The sequence below is a fragment of the Schistocerca serialis genome, chromosome 7, assembly GCF_023864345.2.
Source record: "Schistocerca serialis cubense isolate TAMUIC-IGC-003099 chromosome 7, iqSchSeri2.2, whole genome shotgun sequence".
Classification (NCBI taxonomy): Eukaryota; Metazoa; Arthropoda; class Insecta; order Orthoptera; family Acrididae; genus Schistocerca; species Schistocerca serialis.
The window spans coordinates 418,687,918-418,702,995 of record NC_064644.1 but is presented as its reverse complement, the minus strand read 5'-3'; positions in this window follow the sequence as shown (position 1 = coordinate 418,702,995).

Below are 15,078 nucleotides of genomic sequence, written 5' to 3'. Positions count from 1 at the left end.
GAAGAGGGATTATTTGAACAATCAAATTACGAAAATAGGAAACAAACAGTAAAACAAAAAACATTAGGGAACGTTACCAAGACATAAATGGGTATAGGAAGGGCTTCAAGGCTAGGACAAATGCACTTCGAGGTGATGCTAGGGGAATACTGACAGACCCAAGTGCTATATTAAGTACATGGAGGGCGTATTTTGAGTATCTATTAAATGTACACCAGGAAGCAGGAAATGAGCAGGCGTACGAAATACATACAGCAGAACCCCAGATACCTGAGCCAACGTTAAAGGAAATAAGGGATGCAATCACCAAATTGAAAAACCATAAAGCACCAGGATCAGATTGCATAACTGCAGAATTAGTTAAAAATGGGGGACAGAAATTGGTGGAAGTAGTTCACAAAGTGATAACTAAAGTATGGAATTCGGAGATGATACCTGAAGAGTGGCAGGAGTCGATTCTGATCCCAATCTTTAAGAAAGGTGACAAAATGGACTGTAGTAACTATAGAGGGATATCGCTATTACCAGTATGTTCCAAAATTTTCTCGAATGTTCTGCCAAGCAGGCTTACACCATATGCAGATGAAATTGTGGGGGATTACCAAGCCGGCTTTCGGAGGAACAGATCAACTATAGACCAAATATTCACTCTGCGTCAAATTTTGGAAAAGAAATGGAAATACAAGAAACCAGTCCATAATCTTTTCATAGATTTTACAAAAGCATATGATTCAGTATTGCCGTCAAAATTGTACAGAATTCTTTTGGAGCTTGGAATACCAACGAAGTATGTTAGACTTATAGAAGCGAGTTTGAAAAACACAAAAGGTACAGTACGCACGGGAAAATTTGAGTCAGAAGAATTTGAAATAAAGAACGGACTTAAGCAGGGAGATGTCCTGTCTCCGCTACATTTTAATTTAGTCCTAGAATATATTGTATGAATGGCAGCAGATAATTCAGAGGGTGTGGAGTTAAATGGAAATATTAAGATATTAGGGTATGCAGATGATCTTAACATCATTAGCGATAGGAAAGAATCTGTAACAGCAAATGCGAATGTGTTAATCAAGGCTAGTGAAGATGTAGGTCTAAGGATAAGTGAAGACAAAACTAAATATCTGGTTACTACTAGAATGCCAACATCAGTAGATCAGGAGATATTAAGAGTTGGAGACATGCAGTTTGAAAAAGTGAACACATTTAAGTATCTAGGCGTGGACATCACTTCGAGAAAAGAGATTGAATCCGAACTGAAGAAGAGATTACGGGCGGGAAATGCGTGCTACTTCTCACTGAATAGATTACTTTCATCGCGGATATTGTCTAGGAATTTAAAGATTAGAATATACAAAGCTATTATTCTACCAGTTATGCTGTATGGGTGTGAGACTTGGTCTCTCACTGTGCAAAATGAAAAGCCGTTTCGAGTATTTGAAAACAAAATTTTGAGGAAAATTTTCGGAGCAAAAAGGGATGACATTAGGGGAGAGTGGCGAAAACTGCATAACGAAGAGGTTCACGAAGTCTGTTCAAACCCTGACATAATCAGTATTATTAAATCACGTAGGCTGCGATGGGCGGGTCACGTAGCTCAACTGGATGAGGGCAGGGCAGCGCGCAGAGTACTGGCAGGGCACCTAGAAGGAAAACGTCCTGTGGGGAGACCGAGGCGTACATGGGAGGACAATGTGAAGGCTGATTGGAGGAGCCGAGGTATTGAAGGTGAATCGAAGGAAATAGCCCGAGACAGGAACAGATGGCGAAAATACGTTGCTGCGGTACTGGACTCTCGAGTCCGGTATGACCAGTGTGTAAGTAAGTAAAGGGAGGGGATCACTGTTGTCTGCTGCATCGGAACATTACGCGAAATCAACGGCGACGAGTAAAAATGTGTACCGGCCAGTATTCGAACTTGGTATCGCCTGCTTACTAGAGGTAAATGCGTTAGCCACTGCGCCAGCCGACACACAGCGTTATCGCAACTGTGCGGACTATCTCGGCACACTTCACTCCCGCCGAGCGTCACCTATTCGCAGTCTGTCTATTTCCTCCATACTCGCTACTCTGAGATTCCCGCAGGAGGTCGGAAGTATTTGTGAATCCGCACAGGAGGAGGATCCACTGCCCAGCTAGGCGACTTAATTACACGAATGCGTGGTGTCTGTTCTTTCGGTCATGTCCACTGATCCCATACAATAGTTTGGCACATACACACTTATCAGCCGTGACTTAAAGTCAGCGGTCGATGGTAATCTACAGCACGTCAGAGAGATCAGTGCGCTCTTTTAAAGCGGTGACATATGTTTATCAGAGACTCTGGCAGCCATCTTTCAGTCTCAACAACTCGGGCGACACGGCAGCACAGCCCCTTTGAATTCTGATTTGTACCCCATTTCTCCAGAGGAGAACTAACGAGACAAAATGAGGAAATTTGGTGTCGTTCTCATAGCAAGTAAAGCAGTGTAGAGTAGCGTACTGCTTTGTAATGAAATGGTGTACTGGTGTATTCTAGAGTTATAAATTACAGAATTTGTAATGTACCGTAATAAAATAGACAGCATATGCCCTCTGGTTCCGGATGAACATACGAGGCCTGTTCAGAAAGTAAGCTCCGATTGATTGCCAAATTGAAACCACAGTGAACATCAGAAATGTTTTACTTGTAACAATTAGCTACACCTTTCAGCTACTTCTCTACGTAGTCGCCGTTCTGACTTAGACTTTTGTCATAGGGTTGTACCAACTTTTCAATAGCCTCATCATAGAAGGCAGCCGTCAGTGCTTTCCGCCAATTCTCCACGCTGGCCTACACCTCGTTGTCTGTGTCAAAATGTTGTCTTCAAAGACAGCGGTTCATGTGACCAGAGATGAAACTCAGGGGAGACAATTGCGGACTGTATTGTGGGTAATCTAACATTTCCATTTGAAAACGATGCAGGAGCATCTTCATTGCCCCTGCAGAATGCGGCTGAGAATTGTCGTGAAGACGAAACAGCACGACAGTTATGTAATGTTAGCTGCATAGCTTCAGGCGAAATTTCTCACCAGGCCCTCGTACTTGGCGGCAGACACTATTTTCTAGACATCTTTACGCACTCACTGCGAGCTCAGAAATGAGAAGAGCGACGTGATGCTAACTGGGGTTATACTAGAGACACTACCCAACACATCTGTGCAAAGCTTTATCGGATTTTCATAGTAGTTTCCATTTCGCGACCGATCGGAGTTTACTTTCTGAACGCCCCTCGTATATCTGTGCACCACATGGTCTTAGGGTAGTATGCAGATTTTATATGCATATGGGTCTACTGCTGGATGTTTGTGTCGCTCTGTCACAATATTTCAGCCACGTAACTCGTTTCCTTCTTCAGGTGCTACCTGAGACTGCCGTATTGGAGGATCCTCCAGTACGGCAGTCTCAGGTAGCACCTGAAGAAGGCAACGTGGGCGAAATATTGTGACAGCCTCCAATCACTGTCGAGGTATTCCGCCCCCTCCCCCCCCCCCCCCCCCCCCGCCCACACTACACCTACGCCAGAGGAGGTGACTGCACAATGGGCTACGACTATACCTTCATTTGTGTAGGGTACCCCATCTTGTCACATCATAGAGGCTTCTGGCTTCTAAGAGCTCACAAACATACACAACAGCGAGCTCACTTCTTCTTCTTACACGCCTCGCTTCAACAACTATCCGTCTAAGGATTCCTGAGTTGTGTCGCAACAAGACAATTATTTTATTCCTGTAAGGAGGACTGTTCAACGCTATTATTCTGCACGGCCATGGTCAAAAACCAGGTATGAGATCCATCGATAATTTCTAGGATTTCGTCAGTTTCGATTCACTAGTGGCGCTTGTTCGGTGATTACAGTTTGATTATACAGGGTGTTACAAAAAGGTACGGCCAAACTTTCAGGAAGCATTCCTCACACACAAATAAAGAAAAGATGTTATGTGGACATGTGTCCGGAAACGCTTAATTTCCACGTTAGAGCTCATTTTAGTTTCGTCAGTATGTACTGTACTTCCTCGATTCACCGCCAGTTGGCCCAATTGAAGGAAGGTAATGTTGACTTCGGTGCTTGTGTTGACATACGACTCATTGCTCTACAGTACTAGCATCTAGCACATCAGTACGTAGCATCAACAGGTTAGTGTTCATCACCAACGTGGTTTTGCAGTCAGTGCAACGTTTACAAATGCGGGGTTGGCAGATGCCTATTAGATGTATGGATTAGCACGGGGCAATAGCCGTGGCGCGGTACGTTTGTATCGAGACTGATTCCCAGAACGAAGGTGTCCCGACAGGAAGACGTTCGACGCAATTGATCGGCGTCTTAGGGAGCACGGAACATTCCAGCCTATGACTCGCGACTGGGGAAGACCTAGAACGACGAGGACACCTGCAATAGACGAGGCAACTCTTCGTGCAGTTGACGATAACCCTAATGTCAGCGTCAGAGAAGTTGCTGCTGTACAAGGTAACGTTGACCACGTCACTGTATGGAGAGTGCTACGGGAGAACCAGTTGTTTCCGTACCATGTACAGCGTGTGCAGGCACTATCAGCAGCTGATTGGCCTCCACGGGTACACTTCTGCGAATGGTTCATCCAACAATGTGTCAATCCTCATTTCAGTGCAAATGTTCTCTTTACGGATGAGGCTTCACTCCAACGTGATCAAATTGTACATTTTCACAATCAACATGTGTGGGCTGACGAGAATCCGCACGCAATTGTGCAATCACGTCATCAACACAGATTTTCTGTGAACGTTTGGGCAGGAATTGTTGGTGATGTCTTGATTGGGCCCCATGTTCTTCCACCTACGCTCAATGGAGCACGTTATCATGATTTCATACGCGATACTCTACCTGTGCTGCTAGAACATGTGCCTTTACAAGTACGACACAACATGTGGTTCATGCACGATGGAGCTCCTGCACATTTGAGTCGAAGTGTTCGTACGCTTCTCAACAACAGATTCGGTGACCGATGGATTGGTAGAGGCGGACCAATTCCATGGCCTCCACGCTCTCCTGACCTCAACCCTCTTGACTTTCATTTATGGGGGCATTTGAAAGCTCCTGTCTACGCAACCCCGGTACCAAATGTAGAGACTCTTCGTGCTCGTATTGTGGACGGCTGTGATACAATACGCCATTCTCCAGGGCTGCATCAGCGCATCAGGGATTCCATGCGACGGAGGGTGGATGCATGTATCCTCGCTGACGGAGGACATTTTGAACATTTCCTGTAACAGTGTTTGAAGTCACGCTGGTACGTTCTGTTGCTGCTGTATTTCCATTCCATGATTAATGTGATTTGAAGAGAAGTAATAAAATGAGCTCTAACATGGAAAGTAAGCGTTTCCGGACACATGACCACATAACATGTTTTCTTTCTTTGTGTGTGAGGAATGTTTCCTGAAAGTTTGGCCGTACATTTTTGTAACACCCTATATATCACGACTGAGATTATAATCACAGTGTCTGATAACTCCCGCATCTCGTGGTCGTGCAGTAGCGTTCTCGCTTCACACGCCCGGGTTCCCGGGTTCGATTCCCGGCGGGGTCAGGGATTTTCTCTGCCTCGTGATGGCTGGGTGTTGTGTGATGTCCTTAGGTTAGTTAGGTTTAAGTAGTTCTAAGTTCTAGGGGACTGATGACCATAGATGTTAAGTCCCATAGTGCTCAGAGCCATTTGAACCATTCTTTTTGTCTGATAACTTCGTCTTAAAGCAGCTTCTCAGCATGCAATTTAACTTTATAGCTCTCTTTATTCAACTACTTTTTAGTATCACAGCAGGTCGGAAGCAAACTATTTTCATTAATGCTGATCTTTTTATGACGAATTTTTACCAACAGCACTGTACTACTTAGTAATGTATAAAAAGTCACGGGATGTTTATTTCTCGAGCTGTCGTAGGTCACAGTAGCTCAGAAAGCAATCGATGGAAACATTACGCAAACAATTCTCCGTTTAGCATTCAGCACGCTGATCGTGTTTCATATTACGAAGGGCTACGAAATTTTCGGCGGAAACTGTTACCTTGAGCAAGAGACCGTTTCATGTTGCGACCCTGAGCCAAGCGCGGTCATGGACAGGTAGTGGTGTTCATTTCGCGAGGTCTTTCCGGCAATAGAAACCAAGTACGGGTATTTCTCTTAGCGTTCATCTCCCAGTCGCGTAACAGAATTTGCATGCTCTATGTCTCGAAAGATAATGACTGGTTGCCACGGGGTGAAAATCTGCATATCCTGTCCCTTGCTAACGACTGGTAATTACTTGAACGTTACTTGTAATGCATCTGACCTATATCAACGTACGACGTATGAAGGTGATCCAAATGTAAACATTAAAAGTGCAGAAAAATTCCTACAAGCTGTACTATCGGTTCGGCAGAAGTTACCCTTGTATAGTGAAAAATGACCAACAGTCGGCAGCCTGTTGTTGCGTCAAAGGAAAGGAAGATGTGTCGTCGGTCGGGGTGGCCGAGCGGTTCTAGGCGTTACAGTCTGGAACTGCGCGACCGCTACGGTCGCAGATTCGAATCCTGCCTCGGGCATGGATGTGTGTGATGTCCTTAGGTTAGTTAGGTTTAAGTAGTTCTAAGTTCTAGGGGACTGATGACCTCAGAAGTTAAGTCCCATAGTGCTCAGAGCCATTCGAACAATTTTTTTGAAGATGTGTCAGTGCAAAGATGGCCGCCTGATTGTCGCGTTTTTCGAGTAGGGAAACCGTTCAACCCGTGGGAATGCATAGAGGGATGAAAGCACAGTGCTTTCTTTCGTGTGTGTCCCTGCAGCAAGTCTATGCCCGGGTGATAAATGAAAACATTGACGCAGAGGAAGAGCTTGTGACGGATAACAGTCGTATTACTATAAAAGAAGTAACCATTGTTTGGGTATTAATGTTAGTCCAGTACGCGGTACTGTCCATGATGTGTCGCACTTCAATAAAGTGTCCGCAAGATGTGTGCCACCTCAACCGACTGCTGAATTGAGAGATCGCCACGACGATGACTGTGAGGGACTTCCTCGTCGTTTCCAGGTCGAAGGTAATGGATATCTGGACAGAACTATTACAAGAGATGAGGGCCGTGTGCACTATCACAAACATCACACGAAAAGATCAAACAAGGAATGTGTTCATAACTGCTCACCAAAACGAAAAAAATATTGCTCTTTACTATAGACGGGAAAAGGCATGTTCACTTTCTTCTGGGATGCAAAAAGGGGAAATTTTGAAGCACTACATGAAAAGGTGCTCGATAGTGACCACTAATTCATACTCAAATCCGTTACGATATCAAAGTCACGCTGCAACCAGAAGCGGACGATGAAGACTTCTGAATACAGTCATTTTGTTGCACCACAGAAATGTTTTGCCCCATGCTGCCGGTTCAGGTACAGCAACAATACAGAATATGAAATGTCCATGTCTAGAAGACACACTCTACTCGCCAGACCTCGTCCGGAGCGACTTTCAAGTGTTCCAACGGCTCAAAGAAGTGCTCGCAGATAAGTAAGCTTTACAGAAGCGACGAAAAGATGAAAACCGATGTGTAGACGCGGCTGCATTCACAACCAAAATAATTCTTCTGTATCTACGCATTTTCGAAGCTGACGAAGCTGAGCTTTATACACTGGTTTGCAAAACTTAAGGACGAAAGTAACGTTCGCACGATTTGTCACTCCCGAGCAAAATAACTCGAAGACGCTTGGACAATACGTGGAAACAACTGCTGCAGTATAGTAGAGAAGGTAAATGAAAGAAATACGCAGACGAATATAAATGATACTTTTATTCAAAGACAATAATTACACTAAAGTCACAGCGTTTTATGATGGTCCCCTGGGCATTACAAAAGGAGGGATATCGTTCTTAATAACAGTGTGTGTGCGTGTGTGTGTGTGTGTGTGTGTGTGTGTGTGTGTGTGTGTGTGTGTGTGTGTGTTTGAGATTATATATAGATACAGGGTGGTCCATTGATAGTGACCGTGCCAAATATCTCACGAAATAAGCATCAAACGAAAAAACTATTAAAAACGAAACTCGTCTAGCTTGAAGGGGGAAACCAGATGGCGCTATGGTTGGCCCGCTAGACATCAACTGCGTTTTTTTAAAAATAGGAACCCAAATTTTTATTATATATTCGTGTAGTACGTAAAGAAATATGAATCATTTAATTGGACCACTTTTTTCGCTTTGTGATAGATGGCGCGGTAATAGTCACAAACGTATAAGTACGTGGTATCACGTAACATTCCGCCAGTGCGGACGGTATTTGCTTCGTGATACATTACCCGCGTTAAAATGGACCGTTTATCAATTGCGTAAAATGTCGATATCGTGTTCATGTATGGCTATTGTGATGAAAATGCCCAACGGGCGAGTGCTATGTGCCGGCCGCAGTGGCCGTGCGGTTAAAGGCGCTGCAGTCTGGAACCGCAAGACCGCTACGGTCGCAGGTTCGAATCCTGCCTCGGGCATGGATGTTTGTAATGTCCTTAGGTTAGTTAGGTTTAACTAGTTCTAAGTTCTAGGGGACTAATGACCTCAGCAGTTGAGTCCCATAGTGCTCAGAGCCATTTGAACCATTTTGAGTGCTATGTATGCTGCTCGGTATCCTGGACGACATCATCCAAATGTCCGGACCGTTCGCCGGATGGTCACGTTATTCAAGGAAACAGGAAGTGTTCAGCCACATGTGAAACGTCAACTACGACCTGCAACAAATAATGATGCCCAGGTAGGTGTTTTAGATGCAGTCGCGGCTAATCCGTACATCAGTAGCAGACAAACTGCGCGAGAATCTGGAATCTCAAAAACATCGGTGTTGAGAATGCTACATCAACATCCATTGCAGCCGTACCATATTTCTATGCACCAGGAACTGCATGGCGACGACTTTGAACGTCGTGTACAGTTCTGCCACTGGGCACAAGAGAAATTACGGGACGATGACAGATTTTTTGCACGCGTTCTATTTAGCGACGAAGCGTCATTCACCAACAGCGGTAACGTAAACCGGCATAAAATGCACTATAGGGCAACGGAAAATGCACGATGGCTGCGACAAGTGGAACATCAGCGACTTTGGCGGGTTAATGTATGGTGCGGCATTATGGGAGGAAGGATAATTGGCCCCCATTTTATCGATGGAAATCTAAATGGTGCAATGTATGCTAATTTCCTACGTAATGTTCTACCGATGTTACTAAAAGATGTTTCACTGCATGACAGAATGGCGATGTACTTCCAACATGATGCATGTCCGGCACATAGCGCGCGTGCGGTTGAAGCGGTATTGAATAGCATATTTCATGACAGGTAGATTGGTCTTCGAAGCACAATACTATGACCCGCTCATTCACCGGATCTGACGTCCCCGGATTTCTTTCTGTGCGGAAAGTTAAAGGATATTTGCTATCGTGATCCACCGACAACGCCTGACAACATGCATCAGCGCATTGTTAATGCATGTGCGAACATTACGGTAGACGAACTACTCGCTGTTGAGAGGAATGTCGTTACACGTATTGCCAAATGCATTGAGGTTGGCGGACATCATTTTGAGCATTTATTCCATTAATGTGGTATTTACAAGTAATCACGCTGTAACAGCATGAGTTCTCAGAAATGATAAGTTCACAAGGGTACATGTGTCACATTGGAACAACCGAAATAAAATGTTCAAACGTACCTACGTTCTGTATTTTAATTTAACAATCTACCTGTTGCCAACTGTTCGTCTAAAATTGTGAGCCATATGTTTGTGACTATTACAGCACCATCTATGACAAAGCGAAAAAAGTGGTCCAACTAAAACATTCATATTTCTTTACGTACTACACGAATATGTAATACAAATTGGGGTTCCTATTTAAAAAAACGCAGTTGATATCTAGCCGGCCAGCCACAGCGCCATGTAGTTTCCCCCTTCAAGCTAGACAAGTTTCGTTCTTTGTAGTTTTTTCGTTTGACGCTTATTTCGTGAGATATTTGGCCCGGTCTCGATCAATGGACCACCTGTATAACCACGGACGGCAATGCATGCCCTGCAGCGTGTTCCCATGCAGGCCAAGTTCTCTTGGTAAGGCGTTTCATTCCTCCACCAGCGGTGTTGACAACTGCTGGAGGGTTATTGGTGCACGTGGGCGTGCTGGAATACCTCTCCCCAGCGCACCCCAGACGATCTCGATGGGATTTAATTCGGGGAGACGGGCAGGTCAGTCATTCGCCGAATACCCTCTCGTTTCAAGAGCTGCTCCACCTGCGCTGTTCGATGCGGTCGCCCATTGTCATCCATAAAAATGAAGTGATAGCTGAACGCACCCCTGAAGAAACGTACGTGGTAAGGAGTACAGTGTCACCATAACGTTGAACGGCGAGTGTGCCGTGTTCAAAGATTTAGGCTCGATTCACACGGTGGGCAACGTCACGTCAACGTCAACGCGGGTCACGTGACGTCAAAAATTCGTCCAATGCTTTCAAATCGCGAGGTTCACACGGTGGGCAACGTCACGTCAACGTCAGTTTGCCTGCCGGCCGGTATACTTCGAAAGAATAGTTTGACGTTGGCGGTGGGGGTCACGTGGTTGGCGAACTGCTTGCGATTGGCTGTTGCTTTTCTGTCTGTTCTGCGGCTGCTCGCATGGCACGAGTTTGATTCTGCTAGCAGTGTTCTCCACATCGAAAATATCTACTGAGTTTTTAGTTATAAAATGTTTTTACATAAACATGAACGACGAGAAGTTACTCGAACTTGTTCGCCAAAATGTGAAGTTGTATGACATGAGCTGCAAAAAATATAGCGACACTTTGTTTAAAGAAGATATACGGAAGAAAATTGGATTGGTTAGCGGTCGCCCAGGTAAATAACTGTATGAATATTGTAGGCCTACTGTAGATTATATTTATTTTGTATGCAATGTATTTAGATGTAAACATCGCATCTGCATCTATTTGTGTATGTATGTACTCACGATTAGGAGGTGAAAACGCTTTGCAGATGTTAGAGCCTTCCTGCTTTCCAATCTCACAATTATCCGCGAGTCGTGAAAGTTTATTTCGACCATGTTTATATGCAATACTTATCATTCCGAAGCAAATATGAGTATTCTACGCCACATAGTCATTTTGGCTAGTAGTTTACTTATGTATAGTATTTATTTACATACTTTCTGGTACTGAGTCTCACTCAACATTTGTCCGCATCTCGTGGTCGTGCGGTAGCGTTCTCGCTTCCCACGCCCGGGTTCCCGGGTCGATTCCCGGCGGGGTCAGGGATTTTCTCTGCCTCGTGATGGCTGGGTGTTGTGTGATGTCCTTAGGTTAGTTAGGTTTAAGTAGTTCTAAGTTCTAGGGGACTGATGACCACAGATGTTAAGTCCCATAGTGCTCCGAGCCATTTGAACCATTTGAACCACTCAACATTTCGTATGGATACAGCTTATTTAAGTACAACTGCAGTAAAAAGTTCGATGTTCCACATTCATATACAGTGTGCAGTTGGTTCACTGCAGTGCCAGGACGAACTGTAGCAGATTTAGATCTACATAACAAGAGGCCATAAATTGTGAATGTTTAGCCTATAGATCAATTTGTTGATAGTGTGCAGTATTATAATAAATATTTTGTTCTATAAAATACGTAAAGGTACAAAACAGGAACCCTCAAAGGAATTGGTAAAGCTGAAGCATCAGACTCAGCTCAAACAAACCATTAGTTTTTCTCGTGGAGAAATTGCACGGCGCATGTTTGTGTCTGCTTTCTTGATGCTGCTGCTTATCAAAGACAGCAAATTAAAAAAACTGCTGTCTCGACATTCATAAATATTTATAAAATGACGTCTCCTCTTCTTCCAGCTCTCTATACAACGTGTGATATTCGCCTTCACACATTATCTTCAAAATCATTTTCTTCACCCACGTTCGTTTTGATTGCCTTGCCTATTTCCGCTCTCTTTCCTCATCATCTAAAGCAATTGCAATCGTAGCAAGTTCATCAAGACTAAATATAATGTCCGCCATCCTCTCTCGTGAACACTTCTGCGAGTTTCCAAAAACGCGCCAAAACGTGGTTGAAGTTTTGCTGTCGCTTGACGTTCCGTCCAGTGTAAATGCAAGTGGGTTTTTGACGGTGTGTGACGTCACTGACGTTGACGTGACGTTGCCCACCGTGTGAATCGAGCCTAAGAGGTCAGTACGCCAGGCAACACTACCTCTCCCCACACCATAACACCTGGACCAAGAAAACGATCATGTTCGACGCTGTTCCTGGGTGCATAAGGTGTTCCCACATCTCGCCATACGAGGGTATGTAATGTATTCTGCATTTAGGATTTACAAACAAGAAAATGAATATTAAGCACTGAAATCAAGAAGAAAGAGTGCACAAATATTTAGCATCAAACCTCACATATGATACAGCATCAATTGGAAAAAAATTACAAAATTATATCCCGGAAGGTACTATAAGGTTTAGACGGGCGACAAAGAGAAAACAGTGGAACATGATGGCGAGTTGCCTAGCCTGTAGGCCTTAGCTTCTCGCCGTGTTATGCAGGCGTCTGCCAGCGATTGTCTTCTGATCGCGTGAATCACTTAGCTCATATACATCTCGTGACTAGTAAACGTCATACTCTGTTTTCAACGGCTCCGGCTATTCTTTTAAGTGCACGAGGCTAGACTTTCGTCAGCATCACGCTCGTCAAAATCGCCTGTGATGACTGCTGACTTCTCGGGCAGTACGTATTGAGTGCTCAAGGAGTCCGACAAAACTGAGGTTGAATGATCCTGCGAGGTCCTATCTAAGAAGTCCGCGACAGCAAGGAAACAGCACACTCTCAGAGTAGACCAAATCCGCGTCCGGCCTTCCTGATCTAATTTTCCGTGATTTCCCTAAACCGCTTCAGACAAATGACAGGATGGCTCATTTGAAAGGGTCTTCCACATCCTTCCCTAATTCGGGCTTGTTCTCCGTCTCTAATGACCTCGTTGTCGACGGGACGTTACACACTAATCTCCTCCTCAGAGTAGGTACTATTTTCTGGCCGTTCCTACAAGCTACGGCGGTCCTGGAAGCACGTTCTGAGCCAACTCTCCAGCACTGTTAGGTTGCCATTGCCTGGCTGTTCCCAGCCGCCGACTACCTCTCAGAAAAGGTATCGCTGCGCACTTGGCGTCAGTGTTCAAGCAAAGGAGCCTCACTTACGGCTGTCGTCACTATGGCGGCCATTAATAATTACAATCTGAAAGGCGTTGAATTACAATTAACCTGGCTCAAAATTACTCCTGTACAGAGGAAATGACATGTAATGTCCGTGTCACTCTCGCTCAAGGGCGCACAGGAAATCGGGAGGCAGCGTTTATTATTTTACTTTATAACTTAATCCCCTAACAAATTTTTATCATAGACTGTCATTGCACACAGCCAGCACGGATTCAAAAAATATCGCTCTTGTGAAACACAAACAGTTCTTTATTCAAATGGAGTGGCGATTACTATTGACGGGGGATGTCAAACTGATTCCATATTTTCCAATTTCGACAAGGCTTCTGATACTATTTCTCACAAGCAGCTTCTAATCAAATTGTGTGCCTATGGAGCATCGTCTCAGTTGTGTGACTGGGTTCGTGATTTCCTGTAAGAAAGGTCACAGTTCAAAAAATGGTTCAAATGGCTCTGAGCACTATGGGACTTAACTTCTGAGGTCATCAGTCCCCTAGAATTTAGAATTACTGAAACCTAACTAACCTAAGGACATCACACACATCCATGCCCGAGGCAGGATTCGAACAGGCGACCGTAGCGGTCGCGCGGTTCCAGACTGTAGCGCCTAGAACCGCTCGGCCACCTCGGCCGGCTGGTCACAGTTCGTAGCAACTTACGAAAAGTCGTGGAGTAAAACAGAGTTGATTTCTGGCGTTTCCCGAGGAAGTGTTATAGGCCTACTGCAGTTCACAATCAGTATAAGCGATTTAGAAGATACTCTGAGCAACTCTCTTAGATTGTTTGCAGATGATGCTGTCATTTACCGTCATCTAAAGTCATCCGATAAACAAAACCAATTCCGAAATGATTTAGACACCGGTCAGCCAGAAGATTATGGACACCGACGTGCTATCGACCAGTGCAGGCGATAGCATTGTCGCCTGGCGAGGAATGACTTCTAGTCAGACACACGCACGGTGAGCGTGCTGTCCGTGTGTAGAATGGAGAAGGCACGCGATCTATCTGCGTTTTACCGAAGGCAGATTGTGATAGCCCGGAGGCTCGGCACGAGCATTTCGTAAAATGCATGACTTGTCGGGTGTTCGAAGAGTGCTGTGGTGAGTGTCTTCAACACGTGGCTAAACCAAGATGAAACCGCGCCCAAACATTATGGGGTTGGGAGGCTACCCCTCATTACAGATATCGGACGTCGTAGGTTGGGCAGACGTGAAACAGGACAGACAGCCGACGGTGGAGGAACTAACATCAGGCGTTAATGCTGGACAGAGTAGAAATGTTTCTGAACGCAAAATGGTTCAAATGGCTCTGGCCACTATGGGACTTAACATTTGAGGTCATCAGTCCCCTAGAACTTAGAACTACTTAAACCTAACTAACCTAAGGACATCACACACATGCATGCCCGAGGCTGGATTCGAACCTGCGACCGTAGCGGACGCGCGGGTCCAGACTGAAGCGCCTAAAACCGCTCGCCCACAACGGCCGGCTGTTCGAGGCAATAGTGGCGAGTTCCAAGTGATGTGCTAGCCCCCCAACTTGGGAGATCTGAACCCGATCGAACACATCTGGGATGTGATTGTGTGTAGTGTCAGAGCTCATCGCCCCCCTTCCCAGAGTTTACGGGGGTTAGGTGACTTGTGTGTCCAGATGTGGTGCTAACTCCCTCCAGCGACCTACCAAGACCTCACTGTGTGGTATCGATAGCTGCGATGCCACGGCGTAGGTGCAAGTTCGTAGATTGGCACTACACCGACACTGACCCTCTAGCCGGCGCTGTGGAGCTCGACGAGCGTCGCTCCGGATTCAGCCCATTTGATCATGAGCAGACGGCCG